Source organism: Photinus pyralis, unplaced genomic scaffold (assembly GCF_008802855.1).
Source record: "Photinus pyralis isolate 1611_PpyrPB1 unplaced genomic scaffold, Ppyr1.3 Ppyr1.4_LG1, whole genome shotgun sequence".
Lineage (NCBI taxonomy): Eukaryota > Metazoa > Arthropoda > Insecta > Coleoptera > Lampyridae > Photinus > Photinus pyralis.
In genome coordinates, this window is record NW_022170249.1 from 51,963,307 (window position 1) to 51,982,764 (window position 19,458).

The 19,458-nt window shown below is 34.6% G+C and overlaps 1 protein-coding gene across 1 annotated transcript in view; it reads right to left on the minus strand.

Moving 5' to 3' along the window:
• The window catches only part of LOC116180038 (probable nuclear hormone receptor HR3), a 173,554-nt gene extending 173,123 nt beyond the window's left edge, over window positions 1–431 (minus strand). The window contains exon 1 of the mRNA XM_031499935.1: window positions 372–431. The gene's annotated coding sequence lies outside the window, so the exon portion shown is untranslated. The remainder of the gene's footprint in view (window positions 1–371) is intronic.
• Window positions 432–19,458: the final 19,027 nt, after the last annotated feature.

Genomic DNA, 19,458 nt, shown 5'->3' on the forward strand with positions numbered 1-19,458 from the left:
CCGAGTCAGGTAATGGCCCGTATGAATAAAAATAAGCAAATGCTTATACTTGCAAAATTCAAAGTAAATATTCGTAACTGCCCCTTCATACTGGTCTGTTTAGCAGCGCTGCACTGCGTCCTGTCCTACTGCGTAGCAGCGCTGCTAAGTCGCCCAGTGCGGAGGAGCACTTACGAGTACTTACTTTGAATTTTTCAAGTATAAGCATTTGCTTATTTTTATTCATACGGGCCAATGTGTCATTTTACTTATTTTATCCGAAATCGTATTTTAATATAAAATTCCAGAATAAGAGCAATGTTTATAGTGGTCCCAAAATCTGGGATGTTACGTGCCATATTTTATTGATTTCAAATAAGTAGTAGACTCACCTGGCCAAGCGTTTTATGGCTCTCTCGTTCATCAGCTCGGCACCCATTCCCGGGAGTCGCGTCGGATAGGTAACTGAAAAGATCACAGATTTAGTATAAAAAATAACATCTGATTTTCTTGGCTCAGGTGCCAGAGCTATAAGTTACTGATTTCAAAAAACGAACTAAATATATTAACAACTGTAGGAGCAGTTAAGGCCTCGAACGTGGACGAACAGCGAACACAAAAATAATGTAATTTCCGAAATCCCTAATAATACGTATCGCTTGTAGTTACTAGTTTTCTTTTAAACTTGTATGAGTAAAATCTGTCCTTATTATTTTTTGCTTCTTGAACTCAAGTTAGACGAGGAAGAGACGGACAAAACCATCACATACGGAGAATTTCTTTCCGAAAAATTCCCCTAAAAATCGCTAAGGGCTAGTTGCTTGCACAAAAGCCAAATATATTCCGGTTACGCAACTGATTATGACTATGGGATTTAGCATTCTTTTCCTAAAATGAAAAAGTGTGACGCAATCTGCGTGTTAGAAGTGAATCCATCACAATATCAAGATCTATGTAAGCCCTGTTTGTTAAAAAACGGTGCCTTAGATAAAATAATGATTAGGTAAGTAAAAAATTAACGCAAAGATTATTTTGATTTTTTAATCCATAAAACCATAAAACCAAGCTCGCAAATGCAATTTCCTTCTCAAAGAATTTGATGCAAACGGGCAACCAAATTTAAAATGACAGAATTGAAGATTATCAATAAATACTTCAAAATACAATCTTTAATTTTACATACCGGTAATGCCATTTTTGCATTTCCTCCGTACAACGCACTGAGATCAACCCCATTCCGAGTCTAACAACTAACTGATAAATTTGCACGTTATCAAAAACCTGGAGGTCATGATTTAAGACCGGAATATTAAATCGTCGTGTCTACAAATTGAAAACATAACCGACCTTACGTTCCATTTTTATTACGGAGTAGTAAATGGCCTTATCGCTGTCGAGGCTGACCCCGCTTAACCTTACAATAAGTGAGCAATGATTAAATTTTACCTTGTGTTGACGTATATTTTCGAATACGAATGTTTATTTTCATTTTGCAGTTCCGATACATAACCGTAAAGATTCAGTACAAAAACCCAACAGTTTTAACAAAGAGTTTATTCAAAATTTGCTTTTTTAATTCGTAACATAATACAACTCGTGCATTATATTAGCCCCCTTCTCCTAAAATGAATTGTACTTATATTTACTTCACACTATTTGCACAATTGTCAATTACACATCACGAAGGCATGTCAAAATTTGAAAAGAGGACTATTACGTGCTCGTTGTTATCCCCCAGGTATCCACCTCAATAAAGTTATAAATCCTGTCGCGTATCAGAAACGTCAAACTTAACGTGCAAGTTGTCCGTCAAAAAACGTTATCTTGTTTTACTTAGTATGGGCAAAATAACGTTATCATGGTGCTTGTCGTTGAAAAACATCTTCAAGAGCCCTACCAAATGAGGCTGTTGGATGCTGATACCATTTTTAAACAGAGTTACGTCTAAACTTACAACCCCAACGACTTCGTACTTCGTCTAGGATTGGGTCAGCAATAATATGATCACTCCTGAAATGACCTGATGAATACGTACCTATCCCTGCCTTGCGTCACTAGTTTGTAAACAAACTTCTATTTCAAATTGTTACCATCTCTTTCTCTTTCACGTCATGACATATGATAGAGAATAAAGGACTCGTTTGAAATCCAGTATTTTTATTGAAATTATTGGGTGCTGATCGACAGATCGATAGGAAAGCACCATCAAACTTTCATTCACTTAGGCATTTTCCAAAAACGGGTTTTCTGGCAGAGAAACAATATAAACGAACTTTGCTACATTGGTATACTACAACAAAGCGGGGGTGATTTTATCCTTAAGTAGCAATTTTAGGGTTGATTTTAGGACCATTAATGATAATCTACTAAGGAAACACAAAATTTAGCTGTACAACAAAAATTACAAGCCCCGCAATTGAATATTGCTATGTAGAGAAGGGGAAATTTTATTAAAAACTACAAAATTTTAAAACGGGAACGCATTTCAGCTTTACGTAGTAATTTTAGGGATGATTGTAGAACCCTTAAATATAATCTATCAAGGGAACAAAAAATTATGGCGTACAACTAAAATTACAACCCCCACAATTGAATATTGCTATGTAGACAAGAGGAAATTTTATTAAAAATTACGAAATTTTAAAATGGGAAAGCATTTCAGCTTTAAGTTGCAATTTTAGGGGTGTTTGTATGAACCTTAAATATAATCTATCAAGGGAACAAAAAATTTTGCTATACAATAAAAATTACAACCTCCGCAATCGAATAGGCTATGTAGAGAATTTTCTTAAAAATTACGTAATTTTAAAACGGTAGGGGGTGTTAGCTTTATGTGGCAATTTTAAGGTTGATTATAAGACCCTAAAATTGAATATTGCGATGTAGGAAGAGCGAATTTCCTAAAAGATTAAGAAATTTGAAAGCACAATCTATGAAGGAAACAACAAATGTTGAATGCAACAAAAATGGTTCCAAAGAAGGCACAGGAACAGTTTGGATAGTATAATTTAAAATTTGTCTATTCTTTCGAAATTGATTTTTCGAAAACGGCACACCTACAGGGGAAACGAGTTTTGCTAAAATGAGGTACATTGAATGCAAGTAAATTAATTTATTTCTTAAACGCCCATTTTTCACGGCCAATTGCACGGGAGCAATAATGATGAGTAGAATACTGTTAGTATTCCACTACTACTCCATTTAAACTGATATTTACTAATGTACGAAACAAAATCTATGAAATGATTCTTGATGTGTCATCAATATTTATAATTTGTACTAATTATACAACAAATGAAGAAAGCCTATAAATCTCTACAAAAGTAAGCGATACTACTGATTTATAACTCCAACTATTCAGCCGCCTACAAACTGGTTACAAGTAGTGCTGTAAGTAGGTCCCCAATCCCCATATTCAATAAAAGAAAAGTATTGCAAGTTTAGAATGTCTAATTACCCACCCAAAAAATAAAGGTAGCAAAGTGAACAGAAGGAGAGGGCGGTAGGTACGAATACATCTGGTGCTCGGCTCATGAATAAACGGGCACAAAACGAATATTTTATGATTTACCGATATAAAGATTAGCTTGCCAACATTAGAAAATCTCCATATAATATATTACTACATTCTTGAATAACACGAGAGTTTGTGTCTAACGCGGCTTGCAGGAGGAATCGTTTTTTACCAGACAGATGGTTAGGTGCACGCCCCCCATGAATATTGATAAGGAATCGACTCGCCTAATTTAGTGTACCTATTCGACAAAAAAGACATGCATTATTTATATCCATCGGTTCACATCTACATATAGCACGCTCAATAACTGGGTTACTTGAAATAAAATTATAGATTTTTGAGTATGCGATTTTTATTACTATTATTAAATTATTATCTTGGTAAGGTGTAATAATAGTTTTTATATCTTCTTGTATTTAAATTTTCGATGTAATTACGTCCGCAAAAAGCTTTCTTCGTCAACAGCTCCGTACTTAATTAACTTAAACTGATATTATCGGATTCGTTTTTAATTGCTGAAAGGAAACGAAAAAGAGCAATACTTACATCAATTTTCCACAGTCAACGCGGCCATTTAGATAAAAATGTAAAATAAATGTGTAATTTTTCGGTATATCATTCGGCTCGAGTTCCTTTCCGTTTTACCCCCAACTTCTCCCTTTGTTTTTTCTGTTTCCAATTTCGCCCTGATTTCCTTAAAATATTCATGAAAACATTTCGACGTATAATTAATTGTGTAACGAAAAACCGCGCGAGGTAGGCGCGTATTATAGCGAGTGTAGTTTTCTGAAATAATTCAATATGTGATAAAGTGTAATTGAATACCGAATAACCCCCCTTTGATGAATGCGTGGTTACATATGACCCATAATGGCAAATTAGCCCTTAGCGAGGATCAGCCTAACCAAACAAATGTATACGCATGGCACTCTGGATATTGATGCTACAAATACGCACTTGACGTGTGATAGACGAGGATCTCGCTTCGGCTTATTGAAAGCTCACAATAAAGCTCTATTATATTCACTACAACGTTCAATATTGATCTTTCGGAATAAAAAGGTTCGGTCGCGGTGTAGCGATTCGAACACGAAACGGTTATAAAAACTATTGCCAAATGAATCCAATATTGTACTTTTCTTTACCTCCCCTGCGTTTTTCTTTTGTTCTCCCAGAAAAGATCGTAACAGGTTGTCGAGTTGTAAAAGGTTCGCAAGACCGAGGCAACATTTTTAGATTCGCTGAGTGCATAGAATTTGCAAAAGATAAATGAAATGAACTCTTGGGATAAGAAATAAAGTAAACAGCACTTGTCGCCTTGGGGCTTGCATTGTAACATTGCAGTCTGTGCAGAGGACTAAAGGGATTCGCAGTATGGCCGCCCATTCCGTTTTATTATAGCAAAATGCGCACAATAGAATTTATTATGCCGTTTTAACTCACGCCTTTATCAAAATAATTCTGTTTTGTGAAGCCATTTTGGCAGGTACGAAGAAACAGAAGAGAACATTCGTTGACGCGCTTTTGTATCAACTACCAACACTCAGAAACTCTTGTTTAGTTCTGATGGCATCCCAGATATAACATTTTCGGGAATTTATGTATAAATAAGCACCTTTTTGAATAGTACTGTAAATTTTTTTTTATTGAAGTAATTAATTAGTACGCCAGGGAGTGGATCTTCTGCAGCTTCAGCTACCCATTTTAAAAGCCATAATCTCATTCCGTAAAAATCTAATATGGCGCCCATAAGAAACAAGAAAGGAGTAGCCTGTACCTTCTACATCTAGTGTACTTTGGAAATTTTGATAACAGATTCAGATTCTCCGAAAAAAAGTGCCCATATAAGGTGCTAACGGGAACCGTTTCATCTTTCCGAGATTTTCGTCCAAATTTAATCCCGGCGGGACAAAAAGTGACACTTCAGTACTTGTCATAATGGAGTAAAATTGTCACTTTAGTCTCGGAAGTACGAAAAAGATATTTAATATTTTATTTTCCATAATAAGGCAGCCTCGAAGGCAGCATTCAGTTGTTTTTAATTCAGAAAACAAATGAGTAACAAAAAAACAATTGAATTTTTCATTAGGTTCGTTTGATAGATTTTTTCTCTTTTCAATAACGTATAGTACCTTTATACCAGAAATTAAATTTTTTCAAGCTTTTCGCGATAGGGTAGGCCACTCACTGCCTACAAATTATTATAGCGTAGACCTCAATCTGCCTTTGAAACAGGAACTACACAAATCTATATGCTGATAGATGACGAAATCAATTTGGAAGATATTTCAATCCTTTCTTGAAACCTTAAGAAATTCGATTTACGAAAATTTTTAATGGTAACTTTATATATACATTTTAAAGGTATTACAGTTTCAAAAATCTTGAAACTGATGCATGAAATTACAAAAAAATTGTATAATTCCAGGTCGGAAATCTTAGCGCAGCCAATTTAAAAATTTAAGTTTTAAATCATTTGTAAAACTTAAGACATTCTACTAACGTTTTAAGAAGATTTTAAAACATGAACAAATTCAGGTTTTCAAGTTTCAAAAATTCAAATTCTTCTGAAGGCTTAAAAATTTGATGTTAAACCTTTTTCGTTATCAAAATTGTAAAAATATAAGGATAATACAGTAATCCTTTGTTATTGGAAATCTTTGAAATCCCGAATAATGATAATTTTATTAAATTAAAAAAAATTCATTTGAAATTTCAAGTCTTCTCGATTAAATAGATCTTAATTTTGCAGATTGAGTGCTCGTTATTTCAAAAATTAAATTATAAATCACTTAAAAATCCCTTAAAGCAAACAGTCGAAATTTCACCCTTCATATGTTAAAGGTCTGAATTTTTGAGTGATAGTAGTGGTAGGTTTAGGTTCCTAGGCTAGGCTTATTGCACCTTGTGGTGGATCTGTCTCTCTTTCCATTATTGTAAAACGACAGTAGATATGCTGTGTACACCGTAATAGACATCCAACGCATATTTTTTGTGCAGATCTCTAACACCTATGTTATTTTCTGATCTGATTATAAATACATTTTACACCTTTTGCTGCATTTGGTTGCTTTTGTGTACTTTACTCCTCTATAGGAGTAAATCTACTTGCACAATTTTTTGCTGTGCATTCAAATCTTTTTCCTCAAAGTCACTTTACCTAACGAAGACGCAGCATGAAACAAAACACAAAAATGACCATTTGTAGCTCTACGCTAGGGAAGATTACGTAGCTTTAGAAGTCATAGGGACACCAAAGTTGATTTAGGATCTTTTGCGAAAATCTCTCTTTTTTCTCAATTTTTCGGCATTCGTTTCAATCGTTCCATTACAGAGTTTGTAGATATTAATTTACTACGACATTGGGACAAATGTGCAGTTCAGATAAACTATAACTTTAACAATTTAATTAGATACGTTTCATTTACTTCAACCTTTTCATGTATAATGTATAATTTCGCTATTGTATTCGTTACATATTCCAAGCTGATATTAAAAGATAAGGTAATGCTTTTATATAAACAGAACCTGCATTTTATTTAAGCAGTATATTACTTTGCCAATAGAAAACAATGGAAATCAGGAAAATGACGACTTTGTTGTTCATGGTGTTAACACCTTACATGTCCGAGTCTGTGGTACCGATAATAGTTAGTTGCGTATGTATAAGGGGTAATTTTTTGATTTTAGCAAAAACGTTACACGTTTGGGCACGAACGTTGCGATGTTCATGTTAGCGAAGTTGATGATACTATAGTAGAAAACTTTACTTACAAATGCGTCAAAGTCAGCCGTAATGATCTCTACATGAATGTGAGCTTTATTAGTAAGGCTAACGTTAGGAATGATGCAGAGGCAGAAGTAGGTATACCCATGACTTCTTTGCTTTATTTCATCAAATCTTTTAGTTTTCAATAAAGACTAGTATGTTTCGAAGTAATATATATCGCCCAGGTCCAATTCAGTTTAATATGGGATTATGTGATGGATTAAAACGAAAAGAATTTGACATTCCTAATATGTTTAAAGACTCCAACCTACATTCTTGCCCAATTGTAAACGTAGGTACATCAGCACAAATTCTAAAAATATTGTCATTTAATTTTAGGGATCACTTTATTATGTGCATAATGTACGACCAAATGCCACAAATTTCCCTCCACTCTTACCAGAGGGGCGATGGAAAATCGAACTGAGAATAGTTTATTTAAAGAAGGTTGCACTTTGCGTAAATTGGTACGTCAAAGTCATTTATCCTGTAGCAATACAGTAGAATATTTAGCAATTTTTCAATGAATTGATGTTATAGTAGACGGTGGTCGGTGTATGTATTCTTTGGGTTACATTTATTGATGTTAAGTTACACGTTTTTTTTAAAGTGCGTATAATATTACGTGTAAAATTACCACTTGTATATTTTTTATGTATTTTATGTAATTTATGTAACTTACCATTCTTTATTAAAAAAACCGTAATTTTACAGTAAAATTACTAGTAAGTTATGTTTTTTATGTTTTTTTTCAATATCGTATCAACCTTTTTGAATTTTGTGAGTGAAAATAAAAACACTTGTTAAATTATATATTTTGCTGTATTAAATAAAATACCCAAGCAGTAGGTATTTCGCCATCACGCGCCGTTTGGAGGAAGAAGCTCCAGATCGCGAATTAGAGGCTGTACCATCTTCATTAAACCAAACTAAATTCAACGGTGAATCGTTTACGTTGGTAGTACCGTTGATGATCTGTGGTAGTACCAATCAAAATGTATCAAATAGGTATTACATTTATGTAACTTACAAAAATTACGGTTTTTTTAAATTAAAAACGTAAGTTACGTAAGTTTCATAAAAGACATAAATTACATTAAAAAAACCGGCCTCTTGTAGAGTTACGCGTAATATAACCGTTTTTTATGTAACTTACAAATCGTTATTTTACAATCCACATCACTACTAGAAACCCAATTTTGAAAGAAAATTCAAAGGGCTGTAACTTTTGAACTAGTAGCCCAATCTTGGAACTGTGTGAAATTATGGATTCTACAGGCCCCATTCTATAAGAAAAATGTTTTCCGGGTCGATCTGAGACAATTTTTTTTTCGGGCCTCAAAAAAAGGCAGTGTACACTGTACAACCTTCCTTTTTTACCAAAAATCTACTACACCAAACCTTCTCGGGAAAACACTTTTTCTTATTAATTTGGGTGCGTAGAGTCCAAATCAATTTGTACTTTTTCGATCAGACTTCTCAATCAAAAGTTATAGACTAGAAACTAGTGATTTAAAATTACACGTTTTTGTTAAAGTGCGTAATATTACGTGTAAAAATACCAATTGTTTATGTTTTTTATGTATTTTATGTAATTTATGAAACTTACCATTTTTAAAAAAAAATTTAATTTTACAGTAAAATTAACAGTAATTTATGTTTTTTATGTAATTTACAAATATTTTTGTAAAATTACCTGTCATTTATGTTTTTTATGTTTTTTTTCAATATTGTATAAACCTTTTTGAATTTTGTGAGTCTGAAAATGAAAACACTTCTTAAATTATATATTTTGGTGTATTAAATAAAATACCCAAGCAGTAGGTATTTCGCCATCACGCGTCGTTTGGAAGAAGAAGCTTCAGATCGCGAATTAGAGGCTGTATCATCTTCATTAAACCAAACTAAATTCAACGGTGAATCGTTTACGTTGGTAGTACCGTTGATGGTCTGTGGTAGTACCGATCAAAATGTATCAAATAGGTATTACATTTATGTAACTTACAAAAATTACGGTTTTTTAAATTAAAAACGTAAGTTACGTAAGTTTCATAAAAGACATAAATTACATAAAAAAAACCGGCCTCTTGTAAGTTACGCGTAATATAACCGTTTTTTATGTAACTTACAAATCGTTATTTTACAATCCACATCACTACTATAGTTACATTTAACACGCATCTTTCAGTGATAACCTTTAACATTTATCTATTGGTGTATAATTAGGGACAAATGTATACTCGTGTTTGGTAATTGTAATGTAAATTTAATTAGGTGGTTTTATTACGATTTACTAATAGGTAATAAATTTATAACCGTCTTAAAGTGGATTAATTCATAAGAGTAACTATTACTTATCACTTACAATTCATAACACAGCGCATCGAAATACGCTTCAATTTGCTTATATAGTAAACGACAATTGTTCTAGAATGCACACGTAATTTTTCTCGGAAAGATTGCGTCACATCCCCCTTTGCTCTTTATTGCCGATGATTAATCTTTCATGGCGCCTCGAAGTCTATCGGAATTTCTGGAAAATTCGCTACAATGTTACAATTATCACATAGAAACCCTTTTAAAACCCTTAGAAGTCTCATTATCTTATCAGAAGTTACTAGAAAACTCACTACAATTAATCGAACCTACCCAAAGGAGTGGTGCATCCGCGAATCGGATGTACCCCAGGGGTAATTGCAGTGTTCACTCCACGAACTTATAAATTAAGATGGACTGCTAATGCTGAATTAACAAATGACACCTACATGGGGGCCGCCATGGTGTGCACTCACTTGGCGCGAAATTCAAACCAACTAATAAATAAGCATTAACCCAACATTAACCTCACGTTTTCTAAATAAATTACTGTCACACATGTCATTTTCCAAGGCTGCAATAGTCTCAAAACTTGAGCACTAGGAAAATTCCCCTACAATATAACTAAAATGTGCACATCATGGCGGCGCCCATGCTAGGGCCATTTCTACCTCTATGCAATTGTTTGATCAGCAGTCCATCTTTATTTATAAGTTCGTGGTTCACTCATTCTAACCTTCTAGCATTTTATAGAATATTAGAGTGAAGTATTTTTCTTAGGTATAGGATGCGTTTTACGCCTCCGAGCAATTAGAAATTTAAGTATGATTTCCTTGCGCCTTTACGTATAATTTCGTTTTTCATGTTGAAAAATATCCAGATGCCGAATTGTATCAAGAGGGTATCTGACATCCGATTGATAGTAGCGACAGGTTCTGGTTATAAAAGTGAAATTCAAGCAAAATCACACAGCCATTCTGACAAAAATCATACAACTTATAATGCTGAAAGCAATTTAAAAATCCTTTTCGTCGGAATGATGTTCTACCTAGATACGTGGGTAACGATTTGTGCCGTAAATCATCCCACATTTTGGCACCTCCGACTCCGACGTACATTTTTTTGCGGTTTCGCCTTTGAACCCGTAAGCTCTCAGCAAACGGTAATGCTTTCATAAAACAAAATACTTAGGGTCAAACAAAGACCGAATAAAGGAGGTGAGGTGAGGTGGCAGGACAACAAAGTGAACGACTCATTTTTCAATTATAATAGTATAAGGGCAAGGTAATGTTCTAAATTGCAAAGCGGACTATCGTATTTTACCTGTCTAATATGTAGTTAAAGGTAGGAAAGTAAAATTTATTACGTGATCATAAATCTTGGCGTCACACTTAGCGTCGAGCACCGGGGTTGATCCTTTTGTGGTTTGGTTTAGTACCAAACAATGCCATTAACATCTTGTTACGAACGCATTAAATTATCTACCAGGTATTCGTAAATGTAATTGCGATATAATGGCTTTCGATTTTATTTTACCTTTATTATAATTGAACTGGATTCGTCTGTTTCACGATGATTTATCACCGTTGAATGCCATGAAAATTGAATTGTCTTCTTCCCTTTTCACTTAAGAAAGAAAATGAAAATTAAATTCTTCCTCGGTCGGGGTCGACTTTTTTTCTCTATCCATAAGGTACCTACCTACTAAACGCTAAAAAAGATAAATAAATGTGCGGTTTACAAAGTGAAGGCAGCACGTATCACGTACCTAACAAAATGAGAGAAAAGTGACGTTGGCTGACCTCTGCTAACCCCACACGCACGGCAATGGCACGCGTTCCTTTATTTTTTGAATAGCTGTTACGCCTCCTAAATTTTAACTCTTTAATTCGATAACGTAGTGCTAAGATAGGAAAAAAACGCCTTTTTATATTCAATGTAGCCCTTACAGATATGGGGCGCATTCAAAAAAAGACAACAAAAAAACAGAATAGACTGCACCGTTTCCAGAATTATCGGGGAAAAAATATCGAATCTGGAGAACCCAAACTCAAAAAAATGTTTAATTAAATCACTGGAGGATGAACAGCTAAAACAAAAATGAGAAATTAACAGTTGCACAGTAGTATAGTATACCCGTAGGGACCATATTAACACTCAAATATGAATTAATGGTTATTGAAATATTTGACAGTATTGTGTGATTTGCAAGTTACCCGATAGGCTGAGACGACAAAAAATAGGGATGGTAAAGTTATCACGATTAGCGAAAATCTCTTGCGTTCCAAGAAATTGGTTCATTTATCGACGAAAAGGAATATAGGCCCAATATTTCCCCTTCGAAAAGCAATAGCTGCTTTTCATTGCAATTTTATTGATACACTGATCAATATAATTTCTAAAGAACATTTATTGTCACACGAGGTAAGATCAGATTTGATGGGGATGATAACTAAATATGTTGCTCTCGACCGTCATATGTTCACTAAAAACCGTATGACGATGTACCATTTCGTTCCCCAGTTGTTAAGGGTGAATCGTTTTAGATTGCCCATAGTTATAACAAAATTTACACTTGGCGATTTAAATTGAACATGAAGGATTGCCATACATTAACCCCCGTGCATAATATTAGAAAAATACTCCTCTAATCGTTTTTAGAGAGCTGCAATACGTAATCTGAAATAAACAACTTTTGAATCAATGACATTGTTGTCTACTTTAGTGCATACACAATTACACAACCCCAAGTATATCGTACAATTCCATACAAATCTTTAAATCTTAGAATTATCTTACAAATACAAACACAGAATCTGATCTGAATACCCTCCTAATCTCAGAATATTTTTAGAATGCTCTATAGTACCTCCTCTTAAAACCTTTTAGAATCTTTAGAATCCTTAGAACCGTTAGAACTTTTAAAACCTTTAGGACCATATTAGAACCTTTAGAAGCTTTAGAACCTTTAGAATCTTTGGAATCTTCAGAACCTTCAGATCTTTAGAATTTTTTGTTATAACCTTCTTAAAATTAGTTGTCTTAGACTTACAGTCTTGTTAAAATTTTAGTAGAATATTCCTATAGAGACGCTTTGGAATCTTCTATGAATATTAAAAGCTTCTCATAGTTTTTGTAAAAAAAGCCCACACTCGTAAAATGCTTGAACGGTTTCGAATATTGAGTGGTAGTCCAGTTTCAACACCTATTGAAAAGGCCTGCGAAGATCTCTAACGACAGGAATTGGAGACCAAAGTTCAAAATAGATGCGGTTAAATCGGATATTTACCCTCGAGGGGAATAAGCGAAGAGGTGCCTTTGATTAGAGGACTCTTACCGCATGCCGTGCATTTCTGCAGTGGAAATATTCTTTCCCCGTTCCCACACAGGGATCGAATTGTACATTTAATATGTACATACCAACTAAACCAGCCTAACATACAAAATTGAAAAATCCACACTCCTATTTTGAAATACCGCTACAATTCGTGTCATAGAGTATTTACCACTAGACAACCTTATTACACGAAGTCATCTGAATGAAAACTATATGGGAATGCATTTTCCCCGAAATGCATCAGAAGATTTTCCAGTTTCTTTGAACACTTCTGATTGTTCTGATGTTAAAATTCTTTATTATGATTCTTCAAAAATTCCTGCGTTATTTCAAAAATCCCACTTTTTGGGACAACTGCTACTTTCCATTTTTGGTAAAAATTGTTGCTACCTAATGCTTATTAGTGTTGCCAGCTTATTCGAATCTTTTGGAACATTAAGTTCCTTTAGATTCTTCAAGTAGTGGTGAAAGGTCCCTGATAGTGCCTACCAGGGACGCATCCTCACGACAGTTGACTAAATCCTGGGAGAGGCGGCGACACCAGGCAAATGTCAAAGATTCAAGTTTCATTAAGTTCCTTCAGATTCTTCATCTCCTTCGGATTCTTCGCAAATGACCTACGCTACTGCAGTGATGTAAGTATGAAAAGATTCGGTTTTCAAACGCCCCTTTCTTTACCATTGTACTTTTTAGCTGAAGTTGAATTCTTGCAGTTTCCTTGTCAACATTCTTCTGTAAAATTATAGGAGCGCGGAAGATAATTCGATATACGTACAAGATCGAAGATTTGAAAAATTGTCACGAAATCGCCACACCCCTTTCGAACGTGAAAGCAGCGGCACCAACCGCGGGCCTTTCTTCTTTAAGAATTCCACGACTTGGTCCTTATATGTGAGATGATATATAATAAGCGAAGCGAAAATGTTCCGAGTCCATAATAAATAACGTTTAAATAAATTTGGAAGCATTTCGGTGTACATTTCACATAATGCAAGCCGGAATGTGAGCGCAATGACTTGGCTTCAGGGAACTGTCGTGGTCTGGTGTACTGAACAGGCCGAAGTTGTGCAGCTCATGAGGGATCCAAGAAGGCCGTGGGCCATCATGCCGACACCGTAGATTGTAGTGGAGCTTGTACAGTTTCTTACACGCGACCGGATGCCGCGGGGGTGGTAGCTTTATAATAAAATGTTGTAGGTAGGCAGGTATATCATGTTTGATACAGCTTTTACTGACTTATCCGGAATCTGGTTTCTATTTAGGTAGGTACAGAAACAATAGCGACCATTTGCGGTTCAGAAGAAAAATCTAATTCCATCATTTACCATCCTACATAATTTGGTCGTATGATACTGAAGACTAAGCGATTATATGAATTTGCATCTGTCAACAACCCCCGTTTTCTTCTTTACAATATCAACTAAATATTGGATTTTTAGGATTTGATCCCTTTCTTGGCCCCGCGTGATATAAACTTGTCCCGGATTTTATGAGGTCGTCAATATAAGTTTATAGATCCGCAACATAACTCATGCAACTTCTTTTCATATACCGCCATTAAGCTGGTAAACAAGAATTATTACATATTTTTATGTGGTATCTACATATAGGTTACACACTCCCATACAGTTATTTCAAAAACAAAGGACCAAAGGACGCATATACAACTTCATATCATGTGAAATTGAAGGTTTAACCCTTAACTTACACGAATTTTTATTTGAAATAATAGCAATAGTAACGATTATTTATTTAATTATAAACAAATCGCCAACAGTTTTGCGAATTCAACTTTCTAACGAGCCTCCGTGCATAATCTAAAAGTAGACACGTGATTATAATTGTCTGTGTGTGAATGTGTGTTTTACGCACTGTAAGGAAATTAATTGTTTCATTTTTTATAACCCAACCCATTTGGTTTATATAACCCCAAAGAAGTTAAAAGGGAATTAGAAATATAAAGTAACAAACGCGGTTAGAAATGCAATTTTATCCCAGAAAATTATTGATACTGCAATACGCGTGTAATTCAAAATGTGGTAAATGAAGCAGGTAATTGTAATGGAAATAAGAGCAAGGAAAGCCGAGTTAAAGTAATAATAATAATCATAATAATATGCCTTTATTTAATAACTGCAGCAGCCATATAACAAATGAGATAGTTACCATTAAAAAAAAGCAATTAAAGAGAATTGTAAAAAATTGTTAAAAAAAAGAAATTATTAAAAAAAGAAAAAAAAATTAGTGTAAAGAGAAAAATAAAATAAAATAAAAAGTACGTCTACCGCAACCGAATGTTATGAATGGCAAAGTAATTAAATCATTCCTCGTTGTAAGATAAAGGACTGATTGGGTTAGATTGTACTACGTGAATATCTATAGATATGAGTGTAAATATTGGGAAAACGATCGTACGCGGTGTCGACCTTACGCCTGGAAATGCTTAATATACTAACGTATTGCAATTTGCTTTATTTTTATTGTGCAGAGTGTTTATTAAAATACAATTCATTTACTTTTACTACTTCACGGTTATCCATTATACAGCGTGGTGACTTGCGTAACGCATCATAGGGATTTCAATGTAAAATTCATAACATGCGATTATTGGCTCCCCAAATTATTTTAGAGCAAAAATGTAGTAAATATAGTAAAATTTTTTACGTCAATCAACCGTATTATTTTTCAATGTTTCCAAATTTTTCCTACAAAAAACTTTAATACATTTTTGCTCTACAATAATTTGGGGAGCCAATAATCGCACGTTATGAATTTTACATTGAAATCCCTATGATGCGTTACGCAAGTCACCACCCTGTATATTGAGTTTGATTTATATATAAATAAAGCTGATTATTTCTATCAATGCGAAGTATGTTTTGGCGAATGAAAGTTTCTTAACCCATTTGCTTTACAGGATTGTTCCACGTCAAATCCCACCGTTCACTAAAATATTATTCTATTGCAGCATAGAGGTACCTTAAATAAAATTAAATTTTTTGCAAATCAATACAGACGAGAGACAAACACAGACGGACGGACAAAAAGTACAAATGACCAAAATTTAGTCTGTTAATCCCCTGACCATTGTCTCTCTATTACGGAAACCAGAAATGGAAAATTCGAAACCGTTCCCGAGTTATCATATACACAGACGGACGGTCGGACAGAAAATCCAAAATCATGAACGAGCGAGGTCGCTCGTTAATAAGAAGCGTTTCATAATGTAATAAAGATTATTGAGTAGAGGCCAAAAGATTTTTGAGACATTTTTCGTTATAGGATCGCGAATTTTGGAACTTTTGTAACTAAAACACGTATATGCAGTAATCCGGATTAGAATTTATTATAAACGCTCTTAATTTGTAGTTTTTGCCTGAGAGTAATTAAATTTGTAAAGTTGATTGGGACTGTACTGTCTTCGGATTTATTCATTCGCATCAGACTTTGATCTGTGATCTGTAATAATCCGATTTGAGTGTTCTTAACATTCGATTAAGTTAATGCATCCACCTGGATTTGCTTGTATCGTCTGCCCTGTCATTTCCATTGCAGGAAGACATAATAGTTTTGGTTAATTGTGGACTTTATTTGCTTACCGTTCCGATGCAATCTCGGCAATTGCGAAATTTTGATTAGAATAGTATGCATTTTTGTGTAATATAACTCATACAGAGGGAGAATTGACGTTGGCACGACGACACCGCCCTAAGGGCTGCGCTCGATACCCCAGGAGCGTGCGCCCTTGAAAGCGGTGAGCCCCAGGCGCGTTTCGAAAAATCTAATACGAGAGAATTTCGTAGTAGGTCTTTTTTTTTCGTTTTGTGAACAATTTCGCGGAGGATACGGCTTCCAGATTTTCTTATGCATCTGAAAAGCTTGGAGCAAAACCAGCAACATAAAACAACACAATTAAAACAAGAAGGCACGCATGAATTGCTGACAATGTTCTGTTAGGGCAAGTTTTTAACGTTCCAAACTTCATTTACATAATTTCTCGCTGAACGCACTCCACGAAAGAATTAAACCAACATTTCCCTATCCACCTGAATAGAACGCTATAAAATATTATTTTACTCACAGTTGCAAGTTAGATACAGTTTACAGTTTGGCAGTTGAATGTACAGATCCGCTCAAAATTTGGTCCATTCTTAGATTAGTCAATTTATAGTTTCCCAGAACATTTTTTTAAGCCAAAAAAACTAACACGAGATTTTTTATAAATAAATAATAATAAAAATAAAAGTCGTGGCTGGTGCAGAATGGCAATAACCTTTACTAAAAAAAGAGATGAGAGTTGTGGTGGTTATAAAGGTGTTTTTCTTTGTAATTCTTTACCTCTGAAGGAAACCGAACAATACTTTAAAAAATTAATTTCTCTGCGTAACTACCATCTGCACTACACAATAAAGGGTGTCCCAACAAGAGCGCCGAATTTAATTTTAAAGAAAAGCACATTTATTTTTTGAATTAAATGTACGTTTTTATTTCAACATAAAGAAAAATAGTTCCGATTAAACATTAGGCAAATGGCCACCACGAAACCTCTGGCATATTCTTTTGTTGATGTTTTAAATAACCTTTTCGCATAAATGTGGCTCTATTTCACCAATAACGCGCCAGCCGTATTAATTAATTAAGCTGGTTTTTGACATTTGCTTTCTCTACTAATCAACCCACCATACATTTACAAAATAAAATCCATACCCGAACCCTGATTTGAACCAGGGACCCTTAGTGCCGAAGTTGGTCTTCCATGACACTGCGCCACACAGGCCGGCCTTCCTCATTAATATGTTCAACTGTTTCAGGCTTATTCGCATACATATTTTCCTTCAAATAGTCCCAGAGAAAAAATGTTGATCCTCAAAACGACAAATGACAGGGCCTGTAAACTTGGTCTGCAGTGTAACACCATTTTTCACTTGCCGTGTGGGAGGTTACACCGTCCTGTTGGAAAAACATTTCCCCATATCAATTACATCTCGAATTACATCCAACTCGGACCACAAAAACTACGTTAACTTTTCGCGATAGCGCGTACCATTAATAGTTAGCGCATTTCCAGCAGCATATACGGCCCAATCACTCCCCCGGCCCAAAATGTGCACTAAACAATTACTGGTGCCGGATTCATTGGTATGAGTATGGATTTTCAGCACCCAAAATTCACATTAATTTGATGATGTTCCAACACCCAATCAGCAAATTGGTTTGATTGACTTCTTGCACCAATTGAAACTATGTATACGCATGCAAATGCAGATATCAACGCGTTACATTTGGTTTTACAGTATATGAATATTTATATAACAACAAAGCAAAAACAACATGAATTCACTCCTAGTTTTGATATCGAGATGTTGTTGTCTATTAGATGGACCTAAAACTTTAAAATAGCAACAAAAATTGGTATCGACATAAAATAAAGTATTAAATTAAAAATATTAATTCATTTCCATCATCTACATACAAGAACAGAAAGATTTCTTTTTAATTTTTAAATAACCATTTTAAAGCTACTCGTTAATGATGAAAGAAATTACTCGGGACGGGCGGGACTGTTTCAAAAAAAGCTTCTAATGACCTTAATCGATACTTAATAATAAAAAGCTTTGGGGTGTTTATTATAGAAATAATGAAAAGCCACAAGCGTTATGGAGTGGATTCAAGGGGAATAAAGGAGGAAGAGGGAAACATGTATTTAAACTTAATTTATTAATAAAAAACAAAAAAAATACACAAAAACTTATGTATGGAGTATTGTTTTTTTTTTATTTTCTAAAACCTCGCCCCTTCTTTTATTATCATTGTATTTACAGTAGTGGCTAAATTACCGCCATCGCCACCCGTACCTTAATTTCGACACCTTATTAAACATTTATAATCCACCGATTGCAATCATAGAATATTTTATCAATTTTCGGGACGTGTTCGCCGGCGCGTACTTCAACTTCCAAATAACCTCAGGGGCGGACTGCGTAACTTTGGGCCAGGTGGAATTGCATAGGTTGCACCACAAAAACATTTTAAAGTACTCCCTTCTCGAAAATAAATTACCATACAGTTTTTTTTTAAATTGCAGCTGATAATTAAAAGTAACAAAATATACAATCCACACGAGGTGCGTCGCCTATCATTGTATTTCAGCACTTTCATGCTACGACAAAAAATGATAAATTCATTGTAAAACACTTCAATTAAAACAGAATTTTTTAACAACCTAACATCAACCCCAATTAGAGAAACGTGTTAATAATTTATTAATAGTGCAAGAAACTAAATACAGCACATACTTATAAATTTCCAACGGGTCATTATGACGTACAGGCCAGGTGGAAATCGCCACCCGCCCCCCGGGCCAGTGCCCCCTGGTTATACACTGCCTTTTCTTGAGCCCCGAAAAAAAAATGTCTCAGATCGATCCGGAAAAAAAATGTTCTTATAGAATGTAGCCTGTAGAATCCATAATATCAAACAGTTCCAAGATTGGGCTACTAGTTCAAAAGTTACAGCCCTTTGAATTTTTTTTCGAAATTG